Source organism: Eulemur rufifrons, chromosome 17 (genome assembly GCF_041146395.1).
Source record: "Eulemur rufifrons isolate Redbay chromosome 17, OSU_ERuf_1, whole genome shotgun sequence".
Taxonomy (NCBI): Eukaryota; Metazoa; Chordata; class Mammalia; order Primates; family Lemuridae; genus Eulemur; species Eulemur rufifrons.
Window position 1 is genome coordinate 44,745,300 of NC_090999.1, and position 25,481 is coordinate 44,770,780.

Here is a 25,481-nt window from a genome sequence, read left to right on the forward strand (position 1 = left end):
ATCTTTACCTCTTCTTCTCAGCTCTTGGCCCCAACCCTCTGATTGGTTAAAAAAAAAAAAATGCTATTATGAACTAGAGATATTTTGGTTCATTGTTAGGGATTTCAGCTACTGTTAGTATTTGTCTTCCTCTTGACTTAGGATGGGAATTTTATACTACAAAGGTAAAAACTATTGTGTAGGTGTTGAAGATGAAGTTGAGAGAGAATATTGAGGCCGCTTACTAGTAGATGGAAATTAGAACTTTGGGAAGTTTGCCTTGGAAGGAAGAAAGGGTACTCCTTTTGTTAAGGGAAATGGAACCAAAGGAATAGTGGAGATGGAGTGTTAGTGAGGTAGTTGGAGCACCACTTAGCAAATGATTTTTTCTTCTGGCATGTTAGTGGAATAGTCTTGAGATAATGTTGGGGAATATGATGAGGGGGGCTGGGGTTTGAGGAGAAAGGAGAATCCGGGAGAACAGTCCCACAGGAAATCAACAAGGAGTCAACAAGAGGTAGGAAAAAAATTTTTTTTAAAGCTTTGATATATAGCACAGAAGCAGCACCTGAACTCACCTAGCATGAATTTTTGTGGAGCCCACCTGGCACGGTTTGTGAAATTTTCAACAATACTAGTAAGATTCAATTGGAGACACAATCAGAGAGGAAAAAAAGTGTTTGTATCTTTAAAAAAAATTTGAAGTCCATTCTCAGCCAGATAAACCATTATATGAAGAATAACTGAGTACTTTTATTAAAATGCCTTTTCAACCTGTTTGTTCACAAATTTTAATTACTTTTGTGATAGTAATGTGTATTGCGTCTCCTAAAGATGTACTTTATTGCATGCAGTTACTGAGTATTTTTACAACTAACCATAGATAAAGCTATTGTAATCAGCTTAGCTGACATAGTCCAACAGTCCAGGCCCCCAACACAGCCATCTCTCCTTCACTCATGAGTGTTATTGATATTTATGGAATCTGAGTGGTAGTAAATAAATTTCCATTATAAATTTTAAAATACTCATTTTTTAACTTTTTATTTTGAAATAGTTTCAGAATACAAAAACTGCAAAAATGACATTCATTGGGTGTCGGGCAGATGGGAGTGAGAAGGAGGGGATGGGTATATTCACACCTAATGGGTGTGGTGTGCACAGTCTGGGGGATAGACATGCTTGAAGCTCTGACTCAAGGGGTGCAAAGACAATATATGTAATCTAAACATTTGTACCCCCATAATATTCTGAAATTCAAAAAAATCCTGCACTAGAGTTAAGCCTATAATAAATTTGATGAAGAAAATCTGTACCAAAAATAAATAAATAATAAAGTCTATTTTTTCCTCTCAGTTTAAAAAAAAAAATTGCACAGAGCATTTCTGTATACTCTTCACCCATGTTCCTCAAATGTTAGCATCTTACATCATCAGAGTACGATGTCAAAATAAGGAAATTTTCATTGATATCCTACTATTATCTAATCAACTGGCCCTACTCAGATAATATCTAAATTTTCTAATTTAAAAAATCTTATGGTCCTATGGTCCATGTCATTTTGAATGCAGATGGGGAGCTAACTTATAGGATGGCTCAGCCAAACTGCTGACAGCAAGGAGAAAATGTGTTCTTGGACACAAAGACTACCTGTGACGATGTCCTACCAAATCCATAGAAAAGATTTCCCCTTTTCCTGAAAATATACAGGAGAGATGAGGGTCAGATATTTGATAAGAAGGCTCACAAAAAAAGTTTCTTCCACAAATCTTCACATCTCTAAATGAAGATCACCAAAAAGAATATTTCATCAGTTAAGTGATTTTTAATAATATATCTTGTATTTTTATCATGAAAATTTTAGAACATATAAAAAGATAATTTATTTTTTTCTTAAAGTCACAATGGGACTTTAAATCTAAAAATAAAGATATTTAGTTTATGAGTCCTCAGAAGTGAAGTCTGACCAGGCTTAGTAACTTTCAAAAAGATAAATTGCATTGTTTCATTCTCTCTCTTTCTCTCCACAAATATTTTATTTTCCCTCCCTTTCAGGCAGCTTCTAGAAAATTCTCACTGCTGATACAAAATTGTCTAGGTGCTTAATTAAGAGAGCAATTGGAATTTGAAATTTTCTTTCTTTATAGACTTCTAGGTGAGGATTAAAGAACTTTCTGTCTCAAAAGTTAAAGTACCTAAAAGCTAGGTTCGGATTAGGTGCTTTTTCAAGAACACTTAAAGGGTCTGACCCAGTGGTCAGAGCTGTAGTCCAACACCAGGGAAGCTAGAGAGCAGGGACAAACTGTGTCAATGCAGGAACGAGACTGTTGGGAACAAGGGAAGCTTTGGTGGAGAAGAGGGCCCACCTTGCTACCTGCAGAGGCCACACCCCACTGCTCACCTTCATGATGATGGTAGCTGCCCCCGGGCTTGCTGTTAGGTGCTAGTTGGGACTCTCTCTCTCTCAATTTCTCTGGCCCTCCCTCTCTCCCTCCCTCTCTCTCTCTCTCACATACACACACACACACACACACACACGCACGCCACTCACAAGAACCCAAAGTGAGAATGCAGTGGGCACTCCCAGAAAGACCAAAGCAGTATTTTCCAAAATTTTCACCTCCAAAGAGTCCCTCAGAGTGTATGCAAAAGTCCCATCCCTGGCTCTACTTCAGAACCGCGGAACCAGAATCTCCAGGGAAGGGGCCTCAGAATCTGTGTGTTGACCAAGTTTCCCAGTTGGGTCTTAAAAGCAGGCACGTTTGGGAGGCAGGAAAGGAGGCCACATCTGAGTAGTTTGGCCAGCACCTGACTTTAGCTGATGAGGCCACCTGAGCCAAAGAAGCTCAAGTTTAATCCTAGTGTTGTAATATTGGTAGGATCATGTCCAGAGCCACAGGTCAGAGGCAGAGTCTTACCTGTATACCCTGGGGGGAGAGGGGAGAAGGTGACAATAATACCTGTGCAAGGCATTAAAATAGTTCAAAGAGGTGTGAGGCTGTGAAGGCCACAAAACCACCCTCCCATTTTTCAAGGTGTCCCCATTCCATGTTAAGTTCGTTGTTTGTGGGTTCTCTACCCATCTCTGCCCTTCCCCAGGCCTCAAACTACCCATTTGACCAAAACCACTGCAGGAGCAGGGCCAGAAGAGCAAGGTGTGCTGTCTGGGCGGGGGCGGGTCACTACTCTGTGTCCCAGCCCTTCAGAAAGGTGGTGTTAAAGGCCAGTTACTCACCCCCAGGGACAATGATTTTGTGTTGGAAAGATGCCATAAGGTTGGAAAATTCCTCACATCATGGGCCTTCAAATCTCAGTGGAAAAAAATAGGTGGGGGGTGGGGGGTGGGGGGGGGAACCAGAAGGGCTGAGAGGCTGTTAATTTATCAATTTGCAAATCTGGCACCAGGTCAAACTTGGTAGCTGGCAAATCAAGTATGCACCCAAATTAAAAAGCTTTATCCGTCTGCTAATGATTCATAAGAGGGCCCTTGTAGGAGTGCAACTTATAAAAATTCACAGGAGTCCAAGCAGGCATTTTATGCTACAATTGGGGGGGATTAACATGTATGATTTTGTATGGTACTTATTTAAAGTATATATTGTAAATTGTTATTTTAGAAATTGAGGACATCTTTGGAACTATTGCTGAAACTAGGGAAAATATAATTAGGAATGTAATAATAATTGCCAGTGTGCATAGATATTAGGTTAATCACTACATGTTTGCTGTCTCATTCAGTCCTCAGAGCAGCCCCATGAGATAGTGACTGTCATCATGCCCAGTTTACATACAAGGAGACTGGTGCTTGGAGAGGTTGTATTACTTTCCCACGCAGACTGCTTTCCGAGTCCATCTGGTCAGTCACTATGCTCCCCATCAACTCCAGCAATTTTATGGCTAAATTTCTTGGACCTGTATCCCACTTCTTTAAGATGCTTTCCCCGTTTCTGTGTGCACTGACATCCCTTCCACCCAGCTCATCCTGACATTCACTGTTTGTATTTCTGCTCCTTAGTGAAACACTCAAATATTGCTATTGAAATGCTTCTTTGTTGGTGTGTCTCACCACCTTCACTAAATCTCAGCCTACCTGGGGGCTGAGATCATGTCATATTAGTTCTTCTTCTTCTTCCCTAATCTCTCCACAGTAGCATGTATTCATTAGACAATTGTTAGACACATGTTACATCAATGAAGAGTATAGCACTTAATGCTATTATAGCTGAAAGAATGAAAAAAAATTACTAATGGAGACATTTAATAAGCCAACTAATTTATTTTGAGATGAAAATCTGGTAGTCTCAGTGAGACAATTTTCAAACACAAGAGTTTATGGCTCAAGATTGTTTTGTTAGTAGGAGAAATAAATTAAAAAGTACCTGTAAGCTTTATGGCCCGTATGTAAGGGAATATACATTTTGTAAATCATTTCGTTGTTAATCTCTGCTTAGTCAACTTCATCTTGCCAGCCATTAACGGCAAGTCTGTTTTCTCTATGAAGAAGCAATGATTGGAAAAATGAAGATTGATTGAGCTGCAGTATCTTCAGCTATACCTATTTATCATCACTAATTACACTTCTGACTTTATAACTACTTCAAAGTAATTTATAGGAACTAAATTCGTTATTCACAGAAACCAGTGACAGATGTCAAGGATGGAGAGTCACAGCCAGCAGGTCTTGCTAATCAGCATTTCCTTTCTCCAGCCCGCCTGTTGCTGAATTTATGGCCTATCTCCACGATCTTTGGTAAGCATTATTCACAGTAAGTCTTCACAGAGAGAGATCTGGAGGCAGTGTTCAGAGAATCACAAACCATTCTGCACCATTCAGTTCTTTCACGTAAAAAAATCAAAAATAAGTTTATCTGCTTCACTTCAGTTAGAAGAATTCCTTCCGAGGTATCATCAGTGAAATGGGTCGAATTACTCTGTTGAGTTTCCTACGTGGGCAGCTGAGCTCACTGTTGCCTCATTAACAACATGCACGGTAAGATATCCCTTTTAAGAGATGCTATTTAATCATTCTTAAAGGAGTTGTTTCTTTCTGTATCTTCTACACCAAAAAGAAATTGTCTTCAGTGGCATCCTAAAGCAGGTGGCTTTTTAACAGATTGTAATCCAGTCTGTTGCTATTCATGCCCCTACTCTTGTGGAACCTACCTTGGTTGAGGTTTTTAAAAGTGATAGCTTTATACGTATACACCCTGAGTGTTGCTGATATATATAGCCAATTTGCCACTAATAAGTCACTTCACCTAGATTGTCGCTGCTAAATTAAATCAATTTTTTTTAAAAAGATAAATCAATTTGATAGGCAAAAGATGTCACAGGTTTTACCAACTAAAAAGTGTGTGTGTGATTTTTTTTAAATAATCTCTATTATATTGGAATTTATTTAAAGTAGTACAAAATATATGAAGGAAATCTAATTTTCTTTATGAGACAGAAGGCATTTCTTTATTGGCATTTTTTTTTTATTGAGAATAGCATAGGGAAAATTGTGCAAGAACAGTTAATCCCAGAGAAATATCTCTGTAGGAACACTAGCAAGGTCAGTGTTTCCTTAGTTATTCACTGTCAGATGTCAGCCTAATTGCAAATAATAGATTAATCTTGCCTGTTGAAGGTCTTGATATCTCTCTGTATTTCAAGGCTGTTCTTGACTCTGTCTAATCTGGACTTCAAGAGTAGAAGCCAAAGAAGTGAATGTCTGTTAAAACCAGTCCTGCAGAAAAAAGAATTCCCTTTTAGTTTCCATGTGTCCCTAGAAAAAATGTGTTGGGTAACGAAATGCTAGGACATTTAGCTCAGTTAATCTCTATGGGTGTAAGCTCAGCAAACAAATGTTACCAGGAGTTGATGTTTGTCATGTTATACAAGGAGTATTATAAAGCAGATAAAATACCAAGTCTGCAAGGCAGTATACAAGTCTTCCAGAGTTAAGTTGGTCCTGCAAAATTCAAGATTATAAATCATGTTTACATGAGACTAGGCCTGAAAGAAGTAAGACCATTATAAGCAGGGAAATGTATTAAGCTGTGGGATCTATCTCATAGTAACTGCAGATCTTTGGAGAGTCTCAGAGTTTAGCTTCATGGTTAGAGTGAGTCAGGGTCACTGCTTGAATTTCTGCCCCAGAGATTAGCAACCCTGTGTAATGTGCCCATGGATTAGAAATTGCCAGCTCAAAATTGCCAGGGGTTAAGCAATCAATTCCAATAAGAGAAATGGGACTGGGGCAAACGACAGGGAGTGGTGAGGACTGCAGCACCATCATAAGGAGCGGCTGTATCTGGCTCTAGTCTTATTGCTAAGAGGGAATTTGCACATAGTATTATTAGATCTGATTTTATAAGAAAATCCAGAAGCTTGGGACTTTTATGTTAAAAAATCTTCCAATTTTTTAACATTCATCTAATTCAAACATATTAAAGAGCCATGGAAGGCAATCAGAGCACCCTTCTTGGCTAGATCTGGGTTTTGGTTCACCGGTTTGCAATCTTTGCTTTAGCCTCTAATTTAGGCTAGTTGAACTAGCAACAATTAACTTTGCATTCAAAGTGGAAGAGTCAAGAGTATAAATCCATCACTTCTCCTGAGATAGCACTTCTGCTCCTTCAGGCCTTCCTAGCCGTGAGTCACGTAGTGGGTTGAATGGTGGTCCCCCAAAAGATATTCTCACATTCTATTCTCTGAAATCTGTGATCGTGACCTTACTTTGAAAAAGAGCCTTTGCAGATGTAATTAAGGACCTTGGGATGAGATCATCCTCAATTACCTGGGCGGGCCCTACCTCCAATGACAAGTGTCCTTATAGGAGACACACAGAGGACAGACATAAAGAAGAGGAGAACAAGTGAAGACAGAGGCAGAGATTGGAGTTATGCAGGCACAAGCCACAGAACACCTACGGCCACCAGAAGCTGGAAGAGGTAAGGGACGGCATCTCTCCTAGAGCCTCCTAAGGGAGTGTGGCCCTGCTAATGCCGTGATTTTGTACTTCCAGAAATGTGAGAATAAATTTATGTTGTTTTAAGCCACCAAGGTTTTGGTGATTTGTTATTACAGCCCTAGGAAACTAATACAGGCCAGTAACATCTTCTTTCCAAACAGGGTGTCTATAAACATCACCTCCACCCTCTGCCCTCCAAAGGTTTCCCCTTGGATGGCTACTTGATCAAAACTTTTTGCTAAAAATTAAAAATCTACTTCTCCACTTAAACTTGAGGCTTTGTGACATCAAACCTAAAATAAAATGCTCGTATAACCCATGGGGAAAATTAAACTTTAGAGAAAAACATCATTCAGGAGAAAGACACATCAAAAACTAAACACAACCTTGGGCCACTCACCATTTGCACCTGGGAAGACAGCACAGGTAGGGGCCTACTCACATCTTAATTGGGACAGGTGACAGTCATTCCTGATTTCCCTCCCTCTAAGTCAAATGTAGGGCTCTGCCATGATATTTTTTCATGGATTTGAAGGCTACTGAGGCAATAGCCATTTTCCAAATTCTAGATTCTTAACTAAATGTGAGTTTAAAAACCAAAGTCAACGCAGCAAACTACACATGGGGAAAAATAAGCTCTATTAGAGGTGACCAAATATCGGGATTATTCAACCCATCTCTTACCCTTTCTTAAGTAAGCATTTGAATCACCTGTGCTGTCCCCAAAGTGTTTCCCTCTAAAGCCCACTAGAGTAATTGCATATGTTTCGTGTTTTCCTAGTGTTCCTTTATATCCACAAGAAGAAAGAGGACAAGACTATCAGATAGGCAGGTGCGTGTGTGATGTCTCTGGAGTCCGTATGTCCCAATGCCTGAGCTATGGATTATAATATATTAATACTTATAAAACCATGTGGGACCGGCATTCACCTCTTCTCTAAATTCCCATGGTTCTTTGTACCTTTTTAATACGGCTTTGTTCATTCATTCAACATGTGTTGTACATACACTATGTCAGTCAGTGAGCTAGGCCTTGGAACAAACAAGGTGTATACCCATCTCCCAAGGAGCTTATCATCTAGTGGGAGAGACAGGCAAGGAACAAAAGAACCACAGAGCTGGAGGCTGAGTTATGCTAGAGGCATGCACACAGAGCTATGGGCGCAAAGAAGAAAGGATTTCGAGTGTCAAACTGAAGTGAAGATAGTGTCACAGAGGAGACGCCCCTGGAGCCAGATCTTAAGGCATCATTAAATTTGAGACAGCTAAGGGCGTTCCAGCAGATGAAACCATTTTTACAAAGATACAGAGGCACAAAAGAGGGGAAGGGAGGTACCTGGCACATTGAGGAACTGGCAGGAAATTCAAGACAGCTTTAGGTGCAGGTGCAGAGGGTGGGGAGGGTAAGTGGGTGGCTGTCTCCTTCCTGGTGACTCAGCATCAGCCACCTCCACCCCATTTCTGACTCAGATGGGACCTTCATTGCCCCCTGCATGGACCTCCACATTAACCCCACCAAGCCTCAAGTCTTGTTCCACGCTGCCACCAGAGCAAGCTTTATAAAATGATAGCTGAAACGTATGACTCTGCGACTGAAAATCCATCAGTCCACTCCTAGTGCCTCTAGGATCAAGGCCCAATTCCACCTGGCCCTGCCTACCCCTGCAGGCTTGTATTACTTTGCTAGGGCTGCCATAACTAAGTGCCGCATTGGGCGGCTAAAATCATGGAAATTTATTGTCTCGCAGTTCTGGAGGCTAGAAACCCAAGATCAAGGTGTTACCAGGGTTGGTTTCTTCTGAAAGTGGGGAGGGAAAAATCTGTTACAGACCCTCTCCTGGGCTTGTAGACTGCCTCTTCCTTCTGTGACCTAATTTCTTTTTCTTATAAGGACACCAATCGTATGGGATTAAAGTCTACCCTGATGACTTTTTTTTAACTTAATTACTTCTTCAAAAACCATGTGTCCACATTCAGTCCCATTCTGGGACACTGAGGGTCAGGACCTCAACATATGAATCTGGGGGAGGGGACACACTTCAGCTCATAGCAGGGCTCCTCTCCTATCACTGCCCTCACTCACCCCATACGCTGTTTACAGTCAGCACTGCCGGCACTTCCCAAAACACATCGTAGCAAGCCTTTGGCCTGTTTCCTCTGCCCGCAACGCTCCTATCCACATCGTGCTGAGAGGCAGAAGGGTGTCATGGTTAACAGCACTGACTCCAGAACAAAAATCCAGCTTTGAAGTCCGATTCTGCCATTCAATTGTGTGTGACTTTGAATTTATCACTTAACCTTCCTAATCTCAGTTTTCTCATTTGTATAATGGTAAGTGTACCCACTACCAAAAATTATAAAGATAAAATTAGTAAATATGTATAAAGCACTTAGAACAGTGTCTGGCATGTGGTAAATACTGGTTCCGTGTTAGGTATTCTAATTATTGTATCCTGCTAAATTCCTTTTCATCATGGAAGGTTTGGGAGAAGGGTAACTTCTTCTGAGATGCTGTTTCTGACCTTACACCCTGCTTCATGCTCTCCCTGGACCATTGTACTATTTAATATGTGTGTGTTTGATGATTGCTTGCCTCTCCCACTAGTCTGTGACTCTTTGAAACCAGAAACCTCTCTTAGAAATCAAAAGTTCAATCTCTGGAATCAGACAGCCTGGGTTCACATTCCAGCACCAACACGTACTACTGCATGTCTTTCAGAAATTTTATCTAATCTCTCTAAGCCTTGATTTCCTCATTTGTAAAATGAACATAGTAGTAATACTTACCTCATTGGGGTAATATGAAGAAAATACCTGTTGCAGAGTAAGGACCAATGATTATTAGCTATTATCTATTTTTGTAAATGTTGCACAGCTAGCATCTAGCACTCTGCTGAGCACTTAATAGGTGTGCAGTAATGTTTAGTTCGAATGTAACTGAAAAGATTTGAACAGAGGGGAAAGAGACTGAAGCCAGGTTGGTTAGACTTGAGAGCAGTCTAAGGAAAAAAGTGAGGGCCTGAACCAAGGCAACGGAGGCAAGGATGGAGAGAAAGGTGAAAACTGTAGTGAAATTTGCAAACTTGAATGTTCTGTTTGGACATAGTAAAAGAAGGAAAGAGTCAAAAAAGACAATCCCAGTAAGTGTGTGGATGATAATGTCATTGCCCAAGACAGAAAGCACAGGAGAGAAAGCAGATCTGTATGGAAAGATAACAAACTCAGTTTCAGCTGTTTTGAACTTGAGGTGTGAGTGAGACAGCAAAGTGTAGGTGTCCACTGGGGCTAAATACACAGGCATGGGAAGCAAGACGGTGCTCTGGTGGGGAGACTGTGCTGGAGCAGGAGGAGTACTGCCTCTAGAGGAAAATACCAGGGCGAGAATAGTGAAGCCCTTGGCTTCCTGCTCTTCCCATCACGCCTGCTGTCTCCAGTGTGAGCCTAGCACCTTTCCATACTTAGAGGCAAGGCTTCTGCACAACACATCAAAGTGGAAGGAAAAGGTATTTCTCTCTAGATTTGCACCTATTCCTCCACCTTCCCACAATAGATCTTCCACACCTTCTAGAGTTAAATCTTAGTCAAAACATTACCTCCAGGAGATGAACAGCCTAAAGTGTATGACCAGCACAACAGTGACTTTACCTGTGTGGGCAGCACATTTGAGAAATTAAAATAAGTTTCTCTATTAGGTGTCTTGCATCTAATTTCTTTTCGAGAGAAGTCATGTAAAATCCACTACCTCTGCTCATCGAGTATCAGGGAAAACACGAACAAAGTACCTTACGATGGGAAGAGCAGAGAGGTGAACAAGGAGGCCAAACCAAAACACTCGGTTTTACGTTAGCAATGAAATGGATTATACTGAGCATAACCCAGAAATGAAATTCCATGGAAGATGCTGAGAAGGAAATCCATGAGTAGATCCAAGGGATCTGCCTTAAACCACCTGTCCAGAGCCCAGACCATTCCGACCCTCCTCACTGACAGCACCTTCCTTCAGGACGCGTCTCCCCAGTGCTCCTTTCATGAGAGGCAAGGAGGAGTTGACAAAGGCTGGGCTCACCTCAGTATTTCTTCTCTCCTTCCAATGTCTGCTTCAAAATTTAACATTCTGTTACTGCCTTATCTTGCTACAAATGGAGGATATATTCATCAGAAAACATGGCAAAAAATGGACACAAATTTCTTGACATTCATAATCCTATACATCCAAAGATAGCCAGTGTCAACACTTTGTTGCATAGTCTTTGTGTTTCTTATAGGTAAAGATCTAGATAGAAATACGGATTAGAGATCTAAGTAAAGGTTACAGCTATTCATATAGATGTGTGTATAGATACAGTTATGTTTATAAGCATAGATATAGCTATGTTTATAGATGTAGGTGTGTGTACACGTAGCTGCAGAGGTTGTTCAGGATGAAGATACTTTATTGGGTGGAGGGCCATATTTTGATCCATAATCTGCCTTTTTCATTCAATTTAAGACACACTTTATTTAATCCCAAATTGTGTCCCTCCTAAGGGTTTAGATCCCCCTGGGCGACTCCCCTCCAGTCCAAGCCCAGCTCCGCTCTCCCTGACTGGAGTCCATCCTGGGCTGTGACCTCTCCAGTGAGCCCAGCCCCTCTGTGGGCAACCCAGTCCAGGGAGTCCTCAGATTTTCCTACCACAAAGAACTGGCTGCTCCCGTTATGTCTGGGAGGAAATGAACTAGGCCTGATCATTTCAAGCCGGTATGTTCAACCAGCAGCTACGATTTCCTTTTACCCTCTCCGACTCGGGCAGGACCCTTAAGCATGTTTCCTGATGGCAAAGATCCTTTCCAAAATAAGGCTGTGTGGGGTCTTAGATGTATTGAAAAAAATACTAATAATAAATTAAAGAAAACATCTATTGTTATCTATAAAGTTAAGGGCTTTGTAACTAACCCTGAAACAACTCTTTGGGGTGACTATTGCTGTTATCCCCAGTTTCCATATGAGAAAACCAAGGTTAAAGGAATATCTAATGTTTGGGTCCAACCCAGGATTGCCTGACTCCTTGGCATGAATCATGCTACACTGCTTCTGTCTGCGAGATTTATCAAACAGTCATAACACTGATTCTAGGTATTAAACTCATCTTTCCAAAGGTTTCTGTTCTTTCTGGCTATGAAAGAGCAATGTAAGAAGCTCTGCAGGAGGATCTCAATAAGGAAGGTAGGACCAGTGCTGAGCTATCATGCATCTGTCCCCAAGGCTGGTGTGGGCTTAGTAAGCTTAGAAGGACATCCTCCTCCCTGGGATGGTTTAGAAGTTTGGCTAATTTCACAATAGTTTGAACCACACAGATTCTATGCATCTGATGGTTTGCGGAATGCCCCTCAGAGTGCCGAATGGTGGGCTTCACAGGGGGCTGGCCGGGGCTTTATCCAGACTGGCTCGACTCAGAGCACTCTTTCCCCAGAGACCATCCCTCTAGGGAAGACTTAGCAATTACACTGAAAAACTCTGGGTCAGACCCATTTACAAATGTAATTTAATATTGTTAAAATAGATTGATTTGGAGGTTAAGACATCCTGTTTCTGGAGATAGTTTTCTTTTGTTGAGGATCTTCTGAAGCTCCATTTTTATTAACTTTTATGAGCACCTTCCCTCCTCCTCCCCTATCCTCTGCTGACAGATTGAAATTGGCCCTGAGCATGCCACGTTTGAGTAAAGGTGGACTTTATTCTCTTAAATCCTGGTTTGATAAGGATTAATAGGAAACAACCAAAAAAATTAAATAAAAAGTGTAAATCCTGGGTAGGTTAGCAATGCAGTATCCAAAATAGAATATGGAATAAGATATTCAAGAACTTAGGACATCTCACTATAGACATTCTTATCACTTGCCCCCAAATTTGATAATAATGAGTCCATAGAGGAGATCCTGGATTTAGCTGTGAGATCCAATTATAAGGACAGATGTTGGGGGCACAGTTATCCAAGTGATGGCTTTAAAGAGAGAAGTTGAAGATGCATAGATTCTTGCTGACAATGAAAACCTCATTTCTCCCCACATTATAATCCTATGAAAGCTGCTTCAGCAACACAGAGGGATAAACTTTACTCGTGGCTGGGGGTACCCCTCTTCCACTGCTGCTGAAGGAGGTGGGGACAGTGAGGAGGTAGACAGTCCATAAAAAGGAATTCCTGGATTTCAGGACTGTCAGACATGAGGGCCTTAATTTTCCCTATGAAATAAGGGGCAGAAGAGGTGGGGAGGGTAGTGTGAAGAGAGTAGTGAAAGTCTGGTCCCTGTGGAGAATGAGAGCTGGATCTGAGAAGGGCATTTTTTTAAAGACATAAAGCACCCCGAGGACCAGGCTGGATTTGGGGAACCTGAATGTCTAGGGGCAGCAATGGGTGGCCAAGTGACAGATACTGATAGGAGACAGCAGGTAATCAGGTTGAGCCGGGTTTGGAGCGTGGGGAGGCGGGTGCAGCCGAAAGACCATGGTGAAAGGCATGCGCTCTGTATCTGGTCTGGGGAGGGAAGATAGCGAAGCTACAGGAGAGGATCATCAAGGAGGAGAAAGGAGCACTGAAGAGCTAGAGTGTGGAAAGGGAATGAGGTTGAATAATAAGATTGACGGAATATGGGAGGGACAGAGCAGAAAGGATAGAAGGTTGGTTAACAACTGGAAAATGAGAGCTTAAGATATTGGAAGAGGTGGAGCTCCAGTTGGTAAGATCCAGGGTTTACTCAGGAGAACACATGACTGAGATGGAGAGAATGTGACACACAAAGATACCAGAACCTGGAGGCCAGTTCGTTGAGAAAGTGGACCAGCAGGACTTGATGACACCTATAATGGCAGTGCTTTCTTTTTTTCCAGTAACATTGTATCATTATTGTATTGTATGACTTCTTGTGATAAGTCACTTACCACCCTTACAGAACAAGGAAGAAAAATAAAATGGGAAGACCGCCAGCAAGGTGAACAAAATATAAAAGTCATCATTGAATATAAGAAGTGGCCAAAACTATGTGGATTGGGTAGTTCAAGGATCTTAATTTCTTTTCATATCACGGGGATTTCTTATCTGCTCTACTCTGTCATAGATTCCTTGAAAGAAGCTCTGTGACTTATCATCTGCGCATCCTATTACAGTTTGGAGCATGGTTGCCTACACCAGGCCTGCGGCTTCAGCCCATTTGCACAGTTGGAAGGTTCAGAGTGGGTAAGAGAGCAGGTCTGGATGCTGCTGAAGGCAGGCACAAGATCTCCTATAGTGTCTAGACTGTCCCCACCCCTCCAGTTCAGAACCCAGAACTTAATATATGCCAGTGAATCCCTGATTAGAAAGATGGCTCCCCACCTTACAAAGAATCTGCTTCTAACCAACTAGACGTTGAGATGCAGTGAGGGTGAGTATTGCCAGGAGCTCCAGCCCATCCACACAGCCTCAGTACGGCATACAGACTCAGACCCATACAATCCTTTTGTGTGTGTGTGTGTGTGTGTGTGTGCGCACGCCTTAAGATTAACCTAGCACGTATCTTTTTCTAATGAGGGTAGGTACTCCAATTATTTTATAAATAAATGGATGAATAAATAAATAGATTTCCAATTGGGAGGTATTTACTGTATTGCAGGATAATGTGTTCCAAATGCTTGTGATTTCAAATCCAGAAATGAGAGGCAATGTGGTTTTGATACCATTCCACTGACTCTCTGTTCTTAACCAATCTCTGAAATTGTTGAAAGATTGGGAATGCTTCAACTCAGTGAAGGGACATTATGACAAAAAAGCAAAATTCTTGTAAACACTGGAGGGACAGTCCTGGGCTAGGCTGGGCTGGGCCGGGCCATCTTCCGCCTCGATGAACACTATGTTTAGAACCAGCACAGGGTAACAAGGCAGGGGCAAGCCCGGAAGCAGTGCATCACCATCTATAGTTTGACAATACATATTTTTTGGTGACCATCTGGGGATTAAATTAACATATTTAAAGTTCAAAAGGGAGTCGAAATTCATTACTAGGATGGGAGAGGTCATTTTTTTCCTGGATCTCTCCCAAACAGAAAATTGTGAACAGGATTTGTTGCAGTAAAAACCCAAAGGGATTGTTTTTTCCTTCAAGGAAGCCAGCAGATGTTTTCATTCTTTTTAGAGCCAACTCTCGGTTAATCAGCACTTGAACATTCAGTTTTTCAGTTATTCAGTTTGGCTTTTCTTTTTCATGTCACCAAACCTGAAAATAGCCTTTCTCTAGTCAGTGTTTGAAAGGTTCTACTGTTTGTTGGGTGATCTACTCCCAGCGGAACAGAACAAAAAGACAAGGAAAGAGCAAATAAAGTTTATTTTCCTATTTATCAGCATTTTACCTCCCTTTTTCTCACCTTCTCGTTTTTCCCTTCATGCCAGTATGTGGATGGGTCCCCAGAGCCTCACCACCCTCCTGTCGTCTCCACAACACACGCAGCCTTCCCAAGCGACCTCGCAAGCATTGCTCCTTATGTAGTGTAACACAGGACAGTTACAAATTTAGGGCAGATCAAAGAATATTAAAATGCTAAATAACACTGCACTGAGTAACCACTGGAGACCTTATTTACTGAAGTAACTTTTTGTTTTCCAATTTAAAGAAAAATAAATTTGTAGCATCAAATATAGCATTGCCGTTTGGTGGTCATACTAGATGGAAAAGTCAGAGTTCCAAGATCATAGGGCACAGAAAGTACACATCTTGTAACCTACTCCTCCCATCGTAAGAGGGAAGGAAGGAACATGTACTGTGCCGAGCCCTTTCACATCATTATTTCATTTACTTTTTTAAAGAATGTGCTGGGATATCACTATCTGCGTTACGCTGATGAACACGTTAAAGTTTGGAGAGATTAAGTAACTAACCCAAGATCATGCCACTGCTAAGTGTCATCAGCCAGCATTCAACCTCAGGTCTGTCTAGCACCAAAGCTTCATTTGTACCACGCCTTTACCTCCTAATTCAAGAAAGGACATGGAATAACTTTAAATATATTCTACCCTGATTTATTTGCATACTATCCTTTTTTTGCATATTATCCTTTTTTCAGTGACTCCAAATCTTGGGGGTCTTCTAGTTTACAAGCTCTTCAGCTGATGACATCAGTGGTATCAAGTCAAAAGGAAACTTGGAATGTGTACAGAAGAGTGAAATGTGTTTGAGTGTGTTTGACTATCTGAGCTAATGTAGATATTACATGACATCCAGAATTGAAGGAGCAATGGGTTTTTTTTTTTTTTAATAGCCTGAAGCATGGATAATTAGGAGCAGAATTTATGACTGAGCCCAGGATCACAGATGTTCAGGGTAATAACTATAATGATCTCATGGAAAGTTAGAGATGAAAAGGACGTGAAAACCGGCTGGTTGACGCTATCAGAGTGCCAATGAGAAAACTGAGGACCAGAGGTGCTGTGACCTGTGATGTCTCTCAGAACACCTTCTGAATAATTAAGAGTTAAACTGAATGAGGAAGCTAAAGACAAGAGCAACTAAATGAATGTCCCACAAAGCTAAGTCATGCTCAGCCTGGACCAGAATTCCTTGTAGTCTTGCTCCTTTATTCCTTCATTTATCTGTTTGCTTGCTCACGATACCAATGGTTGGGTGCTTACTCTGCTTATCAGGCACTCTGATAAACAACTTTATTTAGATTATCTCATTTAATCATCAACATAACACAATGAAGCAAGCAACATCATTATTTTAATTTTACACTGGAGGAAATTGATTCTTAAAAGGATTAGGTAACTTGCCCAAAGTCCAATTAAACAGCGGAGTCAGAAGAAAACCGAAGTGCTTTGACCCTATCCAGAGCTCTTAACTCTTGCTGTATTTCACAAAGATTTAGAGGGTAAGCAATTATTACACAGTTTTTTCCCTGAAGAATTGAAACCCGCACTTGGTGTCAGCAGTCTCCTTCAGATCCCACAGAAAGTTAGTGGGAAAACCGAAACTAGATTCAGGTTCTTACAGCCCTCCACTTGGTGCGCTTCTCTTACACCTTGTACTAGAGCTCCACATTTTTCATATTGAGATCTTAAAAGCCTAACCCCTGCAAAGTAGCTTCCACCGACAACCTCTGCTTTCACCCCTTACGCAGCTTGAAATCGTTCTCAGCCATTCGATAAGTCCCTCCAAAAGACCCAATGTCACAACACAACAACGAAATAGATCTTTTACTGAGGACTTGAGGGAAACCAGGGAATCACTCTCCGCAGAGTAGAACTCTTACCGCAATCATCATTAAACATTTTGATTCTTTCCTAAAGGGTTTCTCCTGCTTCTAGCTGATTCTTCTATTTTCCTTCCCTCTTCTCATGTATCTCTTCAAGTTCCTTCTGGTGGAGCAACTGGGCCCTAGCCCTCGCCTCCAGACTCCCCATTCCCAGCAACGAGGAAGCCCAGTAGTTAGCTAAACAGTACTAAGCCTGTCTTGGAAGGCTCAATTCTTGCCACCGCAAAGCCTTCCCTGGTTTACCCTGGACCTCCAGTGCAAGGTGTAAAAGAAGCGCACCAAGTGGAGGGCTGTAAGAACCTGAATCTAGCTTTGGTTTCCCACTAACTTTCGGTGGGATCTGAAGGAGGCTGCTGACACCAAGTGTGGGTCTCAATTCTTCAGGGAAAAAACTGTGTAATAATTGCTTACCCTCTAAATCTTTGTGAAATACAGCAAGAGTTAAGAGCTCTGGATAGGGTCAAAGCACTTGGGTTTTCTTCTGACTCCGCTGTTTAATTGGACTTTGGGCAAGTTACCTAATCCTTTTAAGAATCAGTTTCCTCCAGTGTAAAATTAAAATAATAATGTTGCTTGCTTCATTGTGTTATGTTGATGATTAAATGAGATAATCTAAATAAAGTTGTTTATCAGAGTGCCTGATAAGCAGAGTAAGCACCCAACCATTGGTATCTTAAAAATCTACTGTTGCTGCATCAACAACCACCTTACGCATCTCATCCCCGCTATACGCCCTTCAGTCTTCATGTTTTACTCAAGGGGTAGGGAAGGAGTTCGAGGAAGTGGTTCTGGACAAGAAATTCATATAGCATCCCTTCACCCACCATACCCCATCCCTGTACATGCACACACACACCCACACACACACACTCTTTCATTCCAAGAATATCTGGCTTTCAGAGAAATATTAAGGAGTTTCTCCACCCAACCATTTTTTTTTTTTAAGTTACATGATCACAAATAAATTAGATTTTAATGTTAGAAATTAGAGACTAAAACAAAGCAAAACAAACATACCCAACATCCCAGAAATTGAAAGATTCTCTCTTAAACAACTCTTGAAACAAAGGGGAAGTCAAATCAGACACTAAAGAATGCTGATAATAAAACACTACATAGCAGAATCTATGGAATATCATTAAAGCAATGCTGAAAGGAAATTTTATATTTTTAATGTTAAAAGAAAAACTTTAAACAAAATTAATTTAACGGAGTTTATTTGAACATTAAATGAGTCATGAATCAAACAGCACTCAAAACTAGAAGAGGTTCAGAGAGCTCCGCTGTAGCAGTGGAAGCAGCAAGCTTTTATAGGCTGAATGCAGGAGCAAAGTAATGACTTGATTAGCTCCAGCGGTTATTTGCCTTCTGATCCAGTGGAAAGTCCCTAGTTAGAGGTTAGCTGGTGGTTTCTGATTGGTTAAGCTTAAGTTTCATTTTACTGTTTATCTTGAATTGGGTTTTGGTTTATTTGTGTAGGAACCCAAAGTGCTGGAGCCATCTCAGCCTAATGGTCTCCCAATTAATTGTTTTAACAATATTAACAAATAAGAAAGAAGTATTTAACTCCAAAATTTAGAAAATGAACTATAAAATATACCCAAGGAAAAAGTAAATAAAAATAAAAGCATAACTTAATTAATTATAAAAACCAATAAATAAATCCAAGAACAAGGAGCCCAATAAAATAAATAGACCAAAATTTTAAGAACAAAATAAAGTAAGCACAAATATATTCAAAAGGACAAATGAATGGGAAACAATCACAACAGCAAAGGAAATGTAACAAATAATAAACTCAACTCTAGGCAAGTAAAAATGAAAATGTGAATGAAACGTGTGATTTTCCAGAATTGACTCCAAAAGAAAGGAAAAAAAATGAAATAGACCAACTTCCAAAAAAGAAATAGGGATATATGTGAAAGAACTACTCCCTAAAAAATCCTTTTATTTTTATGGAACTTTCTTTTTCTATTCAGATGAGTTTAAATAGTATTGGAGTTATCTGTTCCACAATAGTTCAATCAAATTCTACTATGAAACTTAATATGGACCTGATTTTTTTTTCAGGTAGTAATATTATGATAACAATGGCATCACAAATCAGCATGGGAAAAAAGTGATGATGATTTGAATAATGATGTGGGGACAACTGAGTAGTCACTTGGGAAAAAAAAATTCAACTCATGCCTTATTTGTTACTTTAAAAATATATATAAGAGGAATCAAATATTTAAATGTTTAAAAGAAGCAAAAATACTAAAATAAAATATAAAAGAATGTTTTTATAATCTCAGTACATAAAATATTTCCCTAAGTATGATACACAACACAGAAACTATTTTTAAAAATTGAAAAAGTAGAATACATAAGAGTAAAAATTTTCATTTAAAATTTACCATAAACAAGATGAACAGAAAAATTATTAGCTGGATAAAAATATTGGTAAAACATATAACAGACAAAGGGCTAATTTCCTTAATATTCAAACAGTCCCTAAAAATCAATTTTTAAAAATTCAACTACCCATTAGAAAAGCAAGCAAAGACAGTGCCAAAAAACAAAATACAAGTGGCATTAAAACACATAAAGAGATGCTCAGTATCATTCCTAATAAAAAAAAAACCTGCAAATTTAAACCGCCATATGTCATTCTTCACCTATGAAATTGACTTGGTGACACATACGTTGTGAGTGTGTAGAGAAATAAGGACTGTCATGTATTCCTGAGTGGAGCATAAATTAGTGCAAACTCTTTGGATGGCAATTCATCAGTAACAACAAAACTTGAAATGAATGTCTTTTAACCCAGTAAGTTCACATTATATTTAAATATGTGAAATTGATATTAAAAGTTGATTTTAATAGGAAAATACTGGGAATAACCTAAATATCTGTCATTAGGGAACTAGTTAAATAGGACATGGAACACCCTGCTATGGAATACCATGTAATCAGAGGACGAGGCACCTCCATCTGTCAGATGTAGAATAAACCCTAAAGTGTGCTGTTCAGTGAAAAAAGTAAAGAGGAGTAGGATGTGTTTTAAACCCACAGATTTGAAACCAACGTATAGAATAAGCACAACTCATGAAGTGAAATCACAAAGCAACCTTATTTTCTGTCCCACTGACCCATTAAAATGTACTCAATGGGGAAGTTCTCCTGATCTTGTATGAAAATTCAGAAAGTTCCATGACTTTTCTGATCATTTGAGAAATACACAGTTTTGTGGCACTTTAGATCACCATCTTAATCTTAAGAAATTTAAATGCCTAGTCCCATGTCATAGTCAAAGGTGCCAACTCAAAGTTATGGTTACACTCCCTTCTGTCTCTAGCTCAGCTCTTCCGGTACTTATTTCTGACCATTCCAGGGTGAGATGACAAGAGGTAAGGGAGCATAAAGTAAGAACTTGAGCCCGATGTCTTTAAGATGGCTTTACACTCTGTAGGTTACACAGGAACTTGTCCTGGGTTTCCTGGAACTTTCCTGGTTTTAAAATTGAAAGTACCACACTTCTGAAATCCCATAAGTCCCGGGCAACGTGGGATGGCTGGTTATCCTACTCAAGGGACACAGTTGTTGCTTTTTGGAGGCGTCTGTCTTAACAGTGGAGATATCTCACCTGCATTCCCTTCGTGCATATGATACACTCACTTAGGAGCACTGTCAACTCTTCCTTCTTGGAAACTTGCAGTTCCCCTCTAGTTTCTAACTGTTGGGGTCTCCGGCCCATCCACATGGACTACTGTGCATGTGCAGGACAGCTAGGGTTTGAATGTGTGTCTTCTCCAAAATCCATGTTGAAACTCCATCTCCATTGTGGTAGTTTTAAGAAGTGGGGCCTTTTGTGAAGTAATTAAGTCATGAGGGCTCCACCTTAATGAATGGATTAATTCCCTTATAGAAGAGGCTTCAGAAGGAGTTTGTCTCTCTGACCCTTCCTCCTTCCTCCACATGAGAACACAGCAACAGGCTGCCATATCAGAAGCAAAGAGACCAGGTGGTCAGTATACACCAAACCTGCCAGAACCTTGATCTTGGACTTCCAGCCTCCAGAACTGTGAGAAATAAATATCCATTTTGTAAATTCTCCAATATTTTGTTATAGCAGCACAAATGGACAAAAACAATGACCTCACAAAACTTCTCTCTCTCTTTCTGTCTATCTCTGTCTTTCTATTTTGTATCTCTATGTCTCTCTCTCTCCTGCATGTCCCACATCTGGTGTACGAGAATTGCTGGCACATGTTTTTCCTTGACAAACTCTGAGCTTGCATACCCAACCCCCATGGCCCGCTCTCCTATGGCTCCACCATCGGTAGCCAGCCCCGCTGTTGCCTCTGCCTCGCAAGTGAGAATGAAACACTGTTCTTGGTGTCTGTCACTCAGCAGGACCACACATCAAGATCTTGAAGTACTCCTGTGGAAGGTTCTTCTCTCTAGGCCCAAGGTTGGTGAGATATGAAACATAAAACACAGCTTTCTTCAGAGAAACCATCTTCCCAATCATAGATCTATCTCACTTTCATTTTTTGCCAACAGCCACCATTTTGTATCCTAAGTGTAGCTAAGAAGTTTAAAGGTCATGAAACCAGTTTCTGAGTACTTCCATTGAAGATTTATATTTTGATATGGCACTCACATTGTTATCTGAAAATCTAATATCTGTCATTATAGAGTCTTACTTGAAAGTGCCATTTGACATCCTATTTCTATGTTTATATAGGCATAGAATAGTACTGGAAAGATATACAAAAAATAGCAATTGGCTCCAGGGTAGGATAGTAACTGGCAGAAAAAGTAAGGGAAGGAAACTAACCTTTTCCTTTTTACATTCTTGTACCATTTGAATTTGTACACTGTGCATATATTACCTATGAAAACACTTAAGTCAATTAACGTTTCTAAAAAGGAAAGGTAGAATGCCCGTGATTAAACTTAAGATAAATGTAGGTCTTATATAAATAAAATTGCCAAATATTGCCAATAATATCCACTAAATTAATAATAATAGATGTTTGTAGGAATAGACAGATAAAGCAATAAAACAGAATAAAAAGTATGGAAACAAGCCTCAGGCTATTATCAGCTTACTGTACGATAAAGGGGCACTTCAAACCAACTGGGGGAAATGGATTATTTGCTAAGTGGTGTCTGAGCAACAGGCCAGTCATTTGGAGGAATGTAAAATATAGTTCCTTGCTCACTCCTAAACCAAACCAATTTCAAATAGATTAAAAATTTTAATGAAAGAAACAAAAGCACAATAGTAGTAAACAAAAATACAACTGAATAATATAATCGTAACATGGAGGACAAATATGACACAAATAGAGAAGCAATAAAGGAGAAGTTGGATAATTATATGAAAATTGAAACCTCTGAAATGTCCCAAAATATAAGTAACAAAAACAGAAATCACCTACAAAGAGAGAAAAAGAGAGAGAAACAATCTACAAGGCTATGTACCATAATGTTAACCATAGTTTATATTTTTGTGGTATTACAGGGGTGATTTTAATTTTCCTTTTTTCCTTACTTCCTGGGTTTTTTCCTTTGAAATTCATATGCATTACTTAGCAATAAATTTATTTTAAATTACATTAAAAATAATGGGTGTTATGTGTGACAGTCAAAAGGCTCACTGGAGAAACAGCATTTTCCAGTAAAACATAAAGATTAAATACATTTGTTTAGGTAAAGGAAATGTTTTCATAGCGGGTTGTTTATCCCAGTGGTCCTATTCCTAGAGGTGCTATTTCTCAACATTGAGAAAGGACTGAAACTTAAATCCTTCTGGGCACTTGCTTACTTTGGAGCTGATGTTAATAGAACGTTGCCCACAATGACATTTGAGACAGGTTCTGTTGATGAACCTGAAACTGGAAGCCTTAGTACAAGCAGCTCCCAACAGAACGCTATTGTGAAAGGTGTACATGCTCTAATTGATTTATTCTTTCACACCCAGGTTAAATTTTTCTAATTCCAGCTTTACAGAAGAGGGCAAGGCAGATATTTTTAGCCAGAAGGTTCAGAGAAGGAGAAATGATGATTGCGCTACTTTAAAAAGTCAACGTTTTCGATGTTCAGTTCTAACAAATTCTATAATCCATAACAGAAAAGTAAACTATGTCATAAAGTACTAATAAGGGTCACAAAACAGATATGACGATGCTACATTAATGGTAGTGATAGTGATATTTATTGAGTGCCTACCATGTGCCAGCCAAAGATAATTCCATAAAATTAGATTTTTTTGACACTTCTATGGCCTATCACATTATCCTAAAAATTATTGCCGTTGGGTACAAACATAAATAATAATTAAGGCCCGAATACTCATTATAATTTCCCTAAGGAATATGGGGGCTATAAATGAAGTTCGCTGGGACTATTTAGTTTTCCATAGTGAAAACAAAGTTTATAGCAGGAGTCAAATACTTAGATTCCTACAAGGGACTGGGAGATGATGATGATGGTGGCGGTGGTGGTGGTAGCTAATACTTAATGAGCCATTACTATATGTTCTACACATTCTACATGTATGAATTAATAATCTACCCAAAAGTTCTATGAGAAGTTACAAGTATTATCTCTGTTTTAAGAAAGTGGAACTGAAGCATAAAGAAATTTTAAAACTTATCCAAGATCACAGAGCTAGTGAGTGATGATGCTGGTAATTGAACCCAGACAGTCTGACTCTAGAATTCTTATGCAATACACTGCGCCTTGAAGTCTGCCCCGCCCCCCAGCTTGGATCCCAATGGGGTGGGGTTGGGTGGGGAGATCAAGTTATCAGATTTTTAGAAATAGGTCTGTGTCCTCCTACTGGCATATCAAAATGAATAATTGAAACAACTGTTTGGACAAATCAGCCCCACACTCTAACATGGAATTAAACAAAAATGGGAGATACCTAAGTTGCTGAGATAATTGCCTTGGGGTTTTATTATCAGCTAGAGGACACTGAATACCCATTTCCTCTGTGACTATAGAGGGCTAGATTTTCACTTTGTGTCATTGTTCTTACCCTGGGAAAGCTAGTTTGCCTCTTATGCAAACTAGTGATATAGTGACTGAAATGACAGCATTGTAGAAATGTAGAATATACACACTATCATACATAGTAAAAATAGGAATTTCCACTACACACTCCATGTGATGTCACCTAAAACAGAGTTCAGTCCATGTAATATAGTGATTAAGGGCGTGGACTTTGCAAGGTAGGTAGAACTGGCTTCAAATGCTGGCCCCCAGACCCAAGACGTTGGGAAAGTAACTTAACCTCCCTAAGCCTCAGTCTACTCATCTTCAGGATGGGGATAACACATACCTGCTTTACAGGGTTGCCACACGAAAGGCCAAGTCTGGTACAGTGACTGGAAAAAGTAAGCACCATAATTGTTAGCTGTTATGCTTTTCATTGTCATCTTCTTCAGTACCTTCATCATAAGTAGCCAACACCTGCTCCGTTGTCACCATTCTTCAGCATTGAAATGGATTTCCAATGTGATTATCCTTTTCATTATTAACCAGAGTTTTTCCTTGGTATCAGTGGGGGATTGGTTCCAGGACCCTCTTGGATACCAAAATCTGCAGATCCTCAAGCCCCTGACATAAAATGGCAAAGTATTTGCATGTAATCTATGCACGTCTTTCTTTTACTTCAAATCATCTCTAGATTTCTTATAGCACCTAATACAATGTAAATGCTATGTAAATAGTTTATACTGTATTGCTTTTTTATTTGTATTTTTAAATTATTATGTTGTTATTTTCTATTGTGTTGGGGTTTTTCTCCCAAATAGTTTGACCTGCAGCTGGTGGCATCTGCAGATGCCGAATCCATAGATACAGAAGGCCAATTATGCAGATTGTGAGATGTTTAGATGAAAAACTCAACATTCCATCAGGCTATTGCATTTTTCATCTAAAGCACCTTGTAAATTTGAACCAATCAAGGAAGGGAAGACAAGATGATAATGAGGAAAGCCCATCCCACAGAGCGTCCTTGTGGCCCAAGCTCTTGCAATAAATGCAAAGCACATAAGACGGAATGTCCCCTTATGTCACAGCAAAAAACTGTAACATAAATATTTTTGTCAGTTGGCTTTATTCTACAGATGTTTTTGAGGATTTGTTGTTGAAACAGCCAATCCAATCCTGAATAAAAAACTTTTGGCAGTACTCAAAGTGTCAACTAATTAGATCCAAATTGCAGCTGAACATTTTGAAATGTATGCATCGCCCACGTGAATACTGAGTGAATTTATTATAAATAGA